We start from the raw sequence: 12,871 nt of genomic DNA, 5'->3' as shown, positions 1-12,871 counted from the left end.
ATGTCACATGGCTTATTATTCATACAAATGACTATCGCCATCTCTGTTACACATATCGGATCAAATTATATCCGCGTAGGACTGTCTCTTTCTAATTCACGTTAATTTAGCGCCTCTAATAGTAGGAAAAAATGCTAATAATAATTATCATTGTGTTTTGGCATTTTTAAGTCATTTCCATTTGACATGGTTTAATATAAAAACTTGTATTATTAAAAAAAAATCGCAAATTTCATTACTTACCTAAAAATAAAAAAAATATAATTCAAATTTTACAGGTTCATTAACTGCTTGGTATACTGTTTAAATTCAAAAATGATTTTATGCAAATTTATTTAAACTTTTTAATCAGATGGTAAGTAAATACGATTTCATTTTTACACGTCACGTCTTCTATTGACATAGGAAATATTAGCGAAAGTATTTGTAAAAAAAAACGAGATCTGCGTAGACCAAAGTTTTAAATTAATCTTCTTTGTACTGCTACGCCCCTTTTTGAGTCCATATATCATCAATAAAAACCTGGTAGGTAAAGTGAATCAAAATTATAAATTGAAAAATAATTTTGAATAGAACACTATTTTTAAAATGCAACGTTTGCTCTTCTAAAGGCAAAACGTATCACGAAGGCTTGCTAACCATATCGGTTTGGTCGGACCGTTCCGAAAAAAAGACCCTGTTCCGGAACCTGAGTGAAACTCACCCGGGACGCAGAGTGTGCAGTTTTTTTAAAGCTGTATGTTAGATCGAAAAGTGCAACCTGCAAATAATAGAAAACAAAAGTATGATGGTAATCAGTGACGTCCCGTGGGGGTAGGCAGATTGAGCGTCGCTTGAGGGCGGCAGTTAATTGAAGGGCGGCAAATCGAGGAGATTCATTCAGTATACTATATAGAAATAAGAACCTACCTAAACTTAGTAATAACGCAAATATCTTTCCATTAAAAATTGAGCTCACTTGTTGGAAACAAAATCTATTAATTGACATAAAAGGTTTAACAGGTCTGATTTTTTTTTGTCGGATTCGCGATGTCTAGTTTACTTCCGTTGTCCTTGGACGTCACGTACATGATGACCAGCAATGACACGTGCATATTTGCGAATTATAGGTAGGTACATACTGACCTAATTAATTTATCCAAGTATTATTGAAAGTTGTCAGGTGTATATTTAAATGTATATGAAAACGTGGACACGCAATATTGTCAGTTGAAGTAGAGATGGCATTTAAATTAGATTTAGTGGTATATATTTTGTTAGTAATGTATCCATACAATACATTTATTAGATATCGTAGTCATGAAAGGATGATAAAAAATACTATATTATAAAAATGGGGCGGCATTTAGGCGCTGCTTAGGGGCGGCATTTTGTCTAGGGACGTCACTGATGGTAATTATAAGATTAAGTCATTTTAACTCTATATTGAAATGCATAACTTTGCATGACATAAAAAAACCTGAGGCACCTCTCGATTATTATTTTTGTTACCTTTGGACTCTATTACACCCTTGCCTTCCAGCATCATCCATCTTTTAGCACCTCTTAGGGGCTATTATAGACGAAACACATTCGCCTCACGTGATAATACTGATACTATGGATGAAAGAATTTTGATAATTCCAGTTTATTTACAATCGGTTATACCAGGATCATAAAAATATCACACGAACTCACACATATACTAACAGGTCACGGAGCAGTGCGAGCCGATCTAAAAAGATTTAAATCGAATCCTAAACTGTGTGGCACGTCATCAGCAACTGCCCTACACTAGAAAAGAAGCGATGGACTCTCAGGACTCTATTTCGACAGCATAACCATGAAATTGACCTCCTAAAACCTTATTAGATGTTGTTTAGAAATTCTAAACAACAAAACAAGAACACTACACAAAATATTTATTACTGGCCGTTAAGAAAATTAAATATATAAATAGAGGAACATAATTAACTACACATCAATGTAACTAACTCTACCAACCACCCTGTACGAAAAAGCAAGGGCATGGTTATTTATATTTTATATAAAATAAATAAATGAAATTGTTCGCAGAGTAAAGCTAGGCTGGAGTCCTTTTGGCCGCCTGAATAATATCTTCAAAAGTGACCTTCCACTGTGCCTAAAGCGCAAAGTGTTCAACCAGTGTGTGCTTCCCGTGATCACATATGCGTGTGAAACATGGACCTTAAGTAAAAGAGAGATCCAGAAACTTAGAGTAGCACAACTTGGTATGGAGAGGTGCATGCTGGGCATAACGCGAAAGGACAAAAAGAGGAATGAGTGGATAAGGAAGCAGACAAGGGTTTGCGATGTAATAGAGTTTATTAAAAGCCTTAAATGGAGATGGGCTGGACACATAGCTCGAAGAAGAGACAATCGTTGGACAAATCTAGTCATCCAGTGGTATCCAAGAAGTACAAAACGTCCGCAAGGTAGACCTAGAGGCCGCTGGATCGATGAAATGATAAAGTTCTGCGGAAGTACGTGGCAACGCAATGCACAGGACCGAGAGAAGTGGAAGCAGCTTGAAGAGGCCTTCATCCAGCAGTGGATAGATTCAGGCTGATGATGATGATGATATAAAAAAAATGGTCACACCGGTCAATTTATATTTATGTACTAATGAGCAAAGAAATCGTAAAAAAAATCCTGATATTAAAATATAAAATAGTTTTTTGTAATTTGTCGATTTAACTATAGGTAGTTTACATTTTTCCATTGGTAATGTCGAATAATTAGAACAATATTATATGTATCTGATAATATAACTATCAGTCACTAAATTTTTAAACATTTTTAGGTTTTGAAAGTTATTGATCATTATTATTATATTGTGTGATTTTTTGTAATATTTTGACCATATTATATCTACCTACCATTACTTGGTTTGGGTTTTATACACAAATTGACACTGGAATCGCTCCGATCAGATGAGGCATTATCTCGCTATAGTGGTCTCAAGCATTGTAAATCGTTCAAAATCAGAGGTTCGTGGTATATACGTATTTATAAAAATAGTCGTTAAAATATAGAAATCATTATTATTTTCAAAATTCACAATCGTAATTGGGATCCCGATCGACCAGTTGGGAACCTTTGGTATAGTATAGAGTTATCAATTAGTACCAGGGAACTCAGAAATAATGAGAACTGAAATATATACCGGGTAAGGCGATAGCAGGTAACCGACTCGAGTAAGGAAGAATCCGGGCTAAACTTTCACACGTGTCAATAATACGTTTTACATCGAATACTGAAAGCTGCTCTCGGTTTATGCATTTACGCTCATTTAATGTTGGTGTATTACACACACCATTGCACATGCATAATGCGTGCTTCATTTTTGTAGGACACTCACATATTGAAAATCCTGCTTCACCATGCGGCGTATTGAATATGGCCTATCGGTATTATATTTATTATCTGTTCTGTGATTAGTACTATAGATTTTTAACGTCATAGCAGCCATTTTTTTAAATTTATTTTATTAATAATTAGTTAATATGAGAAATGTAAGTGTATATTTTCAGTTAGGGAAAATTTATATTGTAAATAATATAGTCGTATCTAATATAATTAATATGGGATAATTTATCTTTGATAACAGATAATTCATAATAACACTGCTCTTTTGTTTATCGATTTGGTGACAGTTTCAAAATGACATGCACCTAAAATGCATACAAATCCCGTTACATACTGTTCTATATTCAAAATGCACAGTGTTGCCATTGTCGTTTTGTTGTATGAAATAAAATATTCATAAAGGCAACTCTAGTTCTTGAATTAATATTCATTGGTTCTTTGTTGTCGCTGGAAAATAATATATATGTAAATCTATTTTATTAAAAAATATTCCTGGGCGAGGTGAGACGAGGTACCATTGGGACATCTGCATTATTACTTCCTTCTGAAGATAAAGTATCATACACTGACTAATACTACTGGCTGAATTGAGATATATCGCTCATATTAATTGACATAATAGATATCATTAAAAAATGTCTGATGTAGAATAGGTACTTCGGAAACACACAACTTCAGTATTATTTCTATCAAGTACAATTTTTTTTGATCGTTAAAGCTAGTCAAGTCAAGTTTATATTATGATTCAACAGAAAATTTAAAAACGTTGTATATAAAAAAATCTTTTTATCTTGTAATTATTTGTTTTATTTTATACTGCTTTAATACTGTTTTTGTTTTAAAATGTCATATTATGAACGTTTTAAATTTATAATTTGTAAAGTTTACCATCTGTAAAATAAATAATTTTGAATTTTGATCATTATCAACCGGGATCGATCCACTGCTAGATGAAAGCCTCCCTAGCTCCCTCCACTCTTTTGGTTCTTCGCTGCCACCAAACTCTAGTCAAAAAATATGTAGATAATTTGAGTTCAGCATAATTTTATAGGAAATGAACGTAAACTATTTAGGTACGTAGGTATGTAGTAAAGTAAATGATAAAATGCATTATTAAATTCTTTGATAGATTAAGTAACTAGGTAACATACAATATGTGAATTTCATCATAGATTTAATGAACGTAGAAATAGAAAACAATTTATTAAATGTCATCGGAAATGCTTAACTGTTTTCTGGGAAATATGATTTAACTACAAACATGGCATAATAATTATTCTGACTCATAATTATTATTAAATCTTGTTTCTTCATACATGTGAATGACTGATTGCTCGATAATATTTCCTAACATCATTTACTCGACAAATTTACTATCTAGTTTTACGCTACTTAAAGTAGTGACCTTGTTGTTTATGAAGAAGAACTATCTACGTAGGCAGGTATTTTTAATTTTCCACGCAGAAATACTATTCCATATACAGAATTAACCGGTTTTTATTCAATTACATTCTTACCTATTAAATATAATTTTAGTAGAGGCTTATTTAAAATAGGTTTAATCTAAAAAGGGAAATAACTAAATAGATAAATACTGAAATCATTCTACAGTGGCACCGTTCGCAATAATTGTAAAGTAGAGCTTTGGAGAGGAGCTGGGAGCAGAAGCACGCAGCATTGGAGCAATGGGGTTTTTACGGAGCAGGAGCTTCGAAAATTTGTAGGTTGCAACACACTATTGCACATCCATAATGTGTGGTTCATTTTCGTAGGACACTCACATATTCAAAACCCTGCGTCAAAATGTAGTGAATTGGAATTCTATTAAATTTATTAATATGTTCTGTGACCACAGCCCATGGCCCCCACAAGGGGGAGGCTGACAGGGCTCTAGCATTGGGGCCCGGGGTCTGGAGGGCCCTGCGTGTCACGTCTACGTTATAAGTGAGATAAACACACTTCACAAATTTGCTCTAATGGTAAAAAAAGTCGCCTGCACCGCTATTTTACTTCATGAGTATTAGGATTTTAAAATATGTGATTATATAATACAATTTTTAATTATTGTGTGTCGATATTCGACTACTTCATACTTTAAATGGGTGCATTCAAGAATACGAAAATCGCGAAAAATACACTGAATACCTACCCGTAATTTTACCTGGAAAACCATTTGGAAAACGCTCCTGAAGAACGTCAAACTGGCTTTAACCATACGATAGGTAGGGGGACCGCCAAAGATCCTGGTCTGGGCCCGCTTCAGGATGTGGGGGCCATGCCACAGCCTACATATATTAAACAGACACTTCGTCACTGTCTCTTCACCTGTCAGTTAGCTTCTTTTTACAACGTTTTTCTTAGCTCGTATTCTTATTTGTCCGGTGGTTCTCTGTCCGGTACAAATCTTGCAATCGATTTTTAACTAACTTCCCGACTAGCTAGACATTTGAAACTTTTAGAATATATTAGAACACGATGCCAATGCATTTTTTAATACTTTTAGCCAATGACATTATTAATGGACAACGCACTCAATACAGTAGCTGGCAGGTAAAATCGCGCATAGCAACATTCGCACATGTATAGGTAGACGTCACGCAATTTCCATTATGCGATATCACGCATCGGGAATATATAGCAATATCACCTTTAATGTAATGGCGTTAGAACACTGTTTCTAGTGTCAATGTTCATTTGAACGAACCCGTTCGAACCGAAACATTCGGCAGACCCGACAAAAAGCATCGGGAATTTATAGCAATATCACCTTTATTGTAATGGCGTTAGAACAGATTATGCCATTCGGCAGACCCGACAAAAAAGTGAGTGTCATTTTTTTTCCAGATGCTTCGTTCATATTAATGTCATTGCTTTTAGCCATCTTTAAGTAGAATTGAATTCATTTTCAGTTAATTCTGTTTTGTATGAAAAGTTATTTTGACACCATTATCGGTTACTAGGGGTCTGGGGTCCTAGCAACTAAATTATTAATATATACGTGCGTTACTATGAATATCAATATGATATGTCAAGTACATTTTTTTGATCGTTTAAGCTAGTCAAATCAAGTTTATATAATTCAACAGAATTTAAAAACGTTGTATATAAAAAGTTTTTTTTATCTTGTAATTATTTGTAATAAATTTATATTGTTTATTTAATTTTACATTTTTTAACGACCGATAGCTTATATACCGTTTGTTTACATATTATCTATTAGTAATATTTTATTATTTATTTATTATTATGAGTAGGTGTGGTTTATATAGATATATCAGTGGTGAATAATAACCCATATTACCACCGTCCGACTAATGTTTATTTTTAGTGACGTTTGGTAAAATTTTCATATGTTAAAGGCGCTATAGTGTTATACCATTATGTGGCGGTGCATTTCGAAAAATTATCAATAATAATTAATTATTATTTTCTTAAAGCTTTAGGAGGGGTCGAGGTTAACAAAATCTAGTAGATGTTACTGATTTCCACATTTTCCCGACGAACCGTTGCACTTTTCCGGGTATACTTATACCTCCACGCTTTTAGTCTAGCGACAAACTCCTGACCTGCAGCTTGTAACTATGAGCACTCACATACGTGTTATTGCGACCTGTGCTACCGTGAGATACCGGGAGGAATGGGGAGATCATTTGAGAAAGCTGTTTGACAGCCAAATCATCCGAGTCGTCACGATCGTCAGACACGAGGTACTGAAGAAGACGAAGAATAAGTAACATTCTATTCGTCTAAATAATTTATATTTTTTCCGTTCTGGTGGAGGGGGGTCCAGATCCAACCCACCCCCAATATCCAACCCTTACCCTCCATCTGCGCTCCTAATCTGTTAATAATAGTTTTAAAGTTTTCTGTCCTGCAACTCACATAATGAATATACGTTGCAGTGTAGAGTTATATTGGTCCCGCTTTAACATAGTGTACGGCACATGTAACGATGAATGTGTACCAAATTGTAAGTTAAAAATTACCTACATACTATTTTTGGTTCCTTTTCGCTTCTAAGATTGTGTAAAATATAAGTTCCATCGTATATGCCAGTGGTCTTCAAACTGTATTCCGCAGAACCCCGGGGTTCCTCGGCACCTCACTGGAGGTTCCGTAAGTCAAACTAAAAATTCGCGAGTCAAAAAAAAAATCGACAAATAGACTTAGACTTCGACAAATTGTGTAAAAAATGTAATTATTTTAAGATATATTTTTCCAAGGATGGTATGGGGTTCTCCGAAAAAAACTTATAATTCTAAGGGCTCCGTGAGTCGACCAAGTTTGAAGACCACTGGTATATGCGAAAGAAAAGGTAAGAGATGTTTTGAAGTATAAAAATGTATTGCATGTACGAGTATTAAATTAATCATAATATAACATATAACAGGTATGTGCCATCACTGAATCAAAAAGCCTTTTCCGAAAAATAGTGATTTTTGACTTATTTCCATTTCCCTTCTGGATCTAGTATGCACACATTTATTAAAAATTATGATATACGAGCTAGACTTTGGAGGAAATATTATGTACCTATTTCATATTTTATTCTATTCTTTTTAACACTACAACAGACAACGTGACCCAATGACAGTAGTGTAGTGGAAACAATGTCGCAGTAGTAAAAGTAAAACAATAACATAAATACCCACGTTTGATAAAATCACATAAATGTATAGTGAACTCACCTGTGAAGTGAGAATCCAAATATATTATATGTATAGTTTGACAAATAATATATTAATAGCTCACTTATAAAAAGGTTATGTATCCCTACAGTATAAAATATTTCGCTTTCATAATTTTATAACTAAACAATTTGTAAATTTGTATTCTAAGGTACATGCACCATGTGTAAATACATAGTATTTTTATTGGTAGTTAAATTAAATACATTGCAATATTACAGAAATTGTTTACTTATATTATTGACAATGTATGAATGATTTGATCACAAAGACGACAAACGCAATCGAGCTAGATAGTAAATAATAAAATATTATAAATGGCATACAATATTATTTTATTATTATTAATAAATTATACATTAATAGAAATTAATAAATCCTGAGTTTTACTGTTTTATTTTAATTAAACAGAAGAGTCGCAATAAAATGAAATAATTGGAACTAAGTACCACACAGCATTGCAATTACAAATCAAATTATAGTTTATTCAGAGCCTGATTCAGGACTTTGGGCTGCAGTAGACGGAAACATGCACGATGAAATTGCTCGCAGAACAAAGCTGGGATGGAGTGCTTTCGGACGTCTGAATAGTATCTTCAAGAATGACCTATCATTATGTATTAAGCGTAGGGTGTTCAACCAATGTGTGCTGCCCGTGCTCACGTATAACTGCGAGACGTGGACCCTCAACACGAGAGATGTCCAAAGGCTAAGAGTCGCACAGCGAGGAATGGAGAGGTGTATGTTGGGCATCACGCGAAAGGACCGTAAGAGAAACGAATGGGTTAGGAAGCTGACATGAGTACGCGATGTAATAAACGTTGCCAAACAGCTGAAAAGGAGATGGGCGGGGCACATTGCTCGCCGAAAGGACGGCCGTTGGACAAATGCCCTCATCTAGTGGTACAAAACGGCCACAGGGTCGCCCTAAAAGCCGCTGGATTGACGAACTGATAAATTTCGGCGGAAATACGTGGCAGCGAACGACACAAGACCGAGAGAGTTGGAAGAAGCTTGGGGAGGCCTTCATCCAGCAGTGGATCGACATTTCTCGTAAAAATAAAAAAATGTATTACCAACCTCCACTCTGTGGAGGCCCATATTATGATCTTATTAAGATCAGATATGGTGAAAAAAAATGTGATACGGACGTAACTACAAGTCCCTGGCTCCAGCTAATACGCGAACATTGTGGAAAAGGGGCCGCAATTTTTTGTTACCGCCGCTTTTAAAATTTATATCAATTTATTGAACTTGGTTTTTGGTGGTGTTTTATTAATTCAATCTTCAGCATCTCAATTATTATTAAAACTCGATGCGGTTCTGTGATCAAAATCGATCGACGTTTGGCCAAAGACCAGTGATCGATGGCCAACATTGACATGTGTTTGACCTGGTTATATTATTGTGTTTGCTAAACGCCTCACTTCTACATTAGGTTTTTTTTATAACGCACGTTTTATGTTAGTTCTGCTTGAGTGACAGGTAAAGAATGTTCACCGTATAGAATTAATTCTTCAAGCCTGATTGATTAGTGAATCACAACTGATGCAACATTACACACGCGCGTTATATGGTATAATTTGAAATAAATAGTCAAATATTAATAATATGGTCACAGTCAAATTTAATAGCAGTGTTTATCGAATTGTTTGTAGTCACCGTAAAGCTCGTGAAAGTGTGTGTGTTTAAGTGAAAGTGTTGTATATACTACGGACATCTAGTGACGGAATTATGAGCCATGAAATTTAAAAAAATAAAAAAATTGTAAAAAATACGCATCTAAAAACAAAACTTGTTTTTAAAAGTCAAATTTGGAATCAATAAAAAGATGAATGTTCATTGTATCATAATTTTATTTATCATTTTAATACATTTATAAGTATATAGCGAATATTTATTTTAATCACAATTTAATTAAATTTAAATCCTGAAGGACTTTTCTGCCATTAAATATAAAGCTGATAAACTCCATATTATAATATAGTGTTTCTAATAATACTACTAAACATGATTTAAACATTAAAATGTATTATTTTTATTTTATATTAAAGGTGTTATAAGAAAAGTACATAATAAAATAATAAAACAGAACAAGAAAGTACACCGAATGAGCTAATTAGACCTTATCTTTAGCATTTATGAAACAATGTTTATCTAAACGCACTTTACGCTAATTGAATATACTAGTATTCGATGCGAATTGGTTGAATACAGTAAGTTATTATTCTCCCAATTAGCATTGTTAATAGAGGACTAGTTTTACTAAACGTTTTATTGTAATTTTGAGAAGCTCTGGCACAGTCTGCCTTGTCCGCAAACCCTAGGTACTACATCAGATATTCTTAATCTACAATTGAAAATTATACATGAGTATCAAATTTCAGCGTTGCAATTGTGATTTTAATCAATTATTAGGGTCTTTATTTACTGGTTTTAGAGATATTCATACTAGTTTCCTTAGACGAAAACAGTTGGATAAACCCTGACAGTCTCAAGTAATGAGTCTTCTCCTCCATAAGCTAGTATGTCAGCTGATGCGGGGCCCAAATAAGAGAAGTTTATAAAAAATGTAATTATTATAATATTGTTATATTATTAATAATATCAACCGAAGGTACCTACTTGATGGAATTTGAATTTAGATTCTAATGGATTTAAGTTTTGTACTATTCTATTTGAGTCGTTTTTTGCGACCAGGGTTTCGCCTTTCGGCATTTTCAGGCCCTGTGTACACTCAACATAAGGCAAATAAACAATGACAACGAATACTATAAACTCTAACTTGTATATCAAATCAATAAAATAAAGTAGGTAAAAACTCCATCAAGGGTCACAATAAAATAAATATATAACAAACAAATTATGAATAGTTGAAGTGTTTGTAAACAAGCCCCTATATTAACAATAATAATACACTCGATAAGTGTATAATAAATCGTCAAACCCTAATAATAGATCATTAGCTATTATAAACAATAAAAATACTATACTCAATAGGTGTGAAATCGTCCAATCTGGGAACAATGACAACATATTGGGAATTGTACCAGTTAAATATTATATAGTTCGGTAATTTTGTTTTGACCAGTGAGTGAATAATGAATCTATTTTTTGACAATATTATACGGAAATGCACGACTCGTATAATAATTATACTAATTTAAATAAAAAAAACAATCAATTTTAATGCTTGTACTTTACTTTTTCAAAGTGTTTCCACCCCAGTTGATCAATCAGAGAACTCTCCTACAATAAACAAAAGTGACAAATATATGTGAGTATATCTCTACAATTATTATTTTACAAGTTATATTTATTATGTGTGGTCGAAATGTATTCATAAATTTACGCTTTTATAAAAACGAAACTTTCTTCATTAAATTATCTTACTTATCGACTAGCCTATGGCCAATTTGGTAAAGGTTATATTTTTTTCTTTTTTAACACCCCCGTTACTGTAATGTCACCTTAGGTTACCCAGTCCGTTAAACGGCACCTTTGTGTTGTCTGGTATCAAAATTGGCCAACTCCACTTTTAGAGAAAATGAGATAAATGGAAAAAAGGTTTTGTAATTTAATTCAAGTGTTAATAAAAGTTTAAGTTATTTCTTTTCTTCAAAACTAAATAATAAAAACTATTTCTTACACGGAAATTTAGTTAATATGTCAACTTTTTCTGTTAAAACAGTATTAATTTTGGATTTGACTGCTACTGATACCAAAGTAGGGATTTGACTACTTTTGAAAATAATGTCAGGGGATTTGTCTACTTCTGATATAACATTTTCCATACCGAATTTCCATTACGAAGTGCATAAATTTTATGCACTTCGTCATCTTCATAGTATTTTGACTATACCTAGAATCATTAATATTACATCTAATTAAAATGATATTATCTTCAAAATGGATAACATTACCCAGGATATACATATAATTAATAGGTATCCGTCAAATTTTATTTACCTGTCATAAATAATTGTAAATGCACATTGCAGACAGAGCGTCACACTCAATTTCGAACAAAAATTCTCGTATTAGGTAATGCATTTTTGATAATTTTATAGATAAAACAAATAGCAAATAATGATAATAAAACCTTATTCGACTTATACCCCGTTTACACGTGCATGGATTTACTGTTAACAGTAAGTATTATCTCGGCCGTAACAAGAAAATGTATGGGTAAACATGTATTATCCTGCAGTTGCAAGCTTGCATGCATGAATCAAAAAAGTTTGAAAGCTTCTGAATTATCATGTGACAGTAGGGATTTTTTCGATCCGCGCCTGCGCTAGTGGCAAACCTGCCGGCATAAAAACAAAAACATTTTGAGGTTAACTGATTTTTACTACCTGTCAAATAGTTACCATAAAATGACAAAATCGCGTCTCGCTTACTCTTGAATAATGAAATTGGAGAGACAGTCAGCACTTTTACGTGTCAACAGTTATTGTCACGATAGTTTAAAATACGCACTATTGCTGCCAGTAAATCCATGCACCTGTACAAGCTATTTTTTTATGTTTGCCAAAATATACATTTTACTTATACCTATTGCAATATTGTCAATCTCGTACGGTAACGCATGGTGACATAACCGGAATGGACAAATTTATTAGCATCGTGAAGGGAACGTTAAAAAAAGCTGATTATGAATATTAAATTACTGTTTTTGTATGCGGCTGAGATGCTATTTAATAAATAAAAGCTTTTAATATATCTTTAATCTACATATCGTTTACGAGACAATACTTTATTCATAATTTTATCATAGGCAATAAATTAACATTGATGTTGTCATATTATTA

This window comes from Rhyacophila brunnea, unplaced genomic scaffold (genome assembly GCF_057557595.1).
Source record: "Rhyacophila brunnea isolate RB1 unplaced genomic scaffold, BYU_Rbru_1.0 scaffold_21, whole genome shotgun sequence".
Taxonomy (NCBI): Eukaryota; Metazoa; Arthropoda; class Insecta; order Trichoptera; family Rhyacophilidae; genus Rhyacophila; species Rhyacophila brunnea.
Note: the sequence above shows the minus strand (reverse complement) of the source record.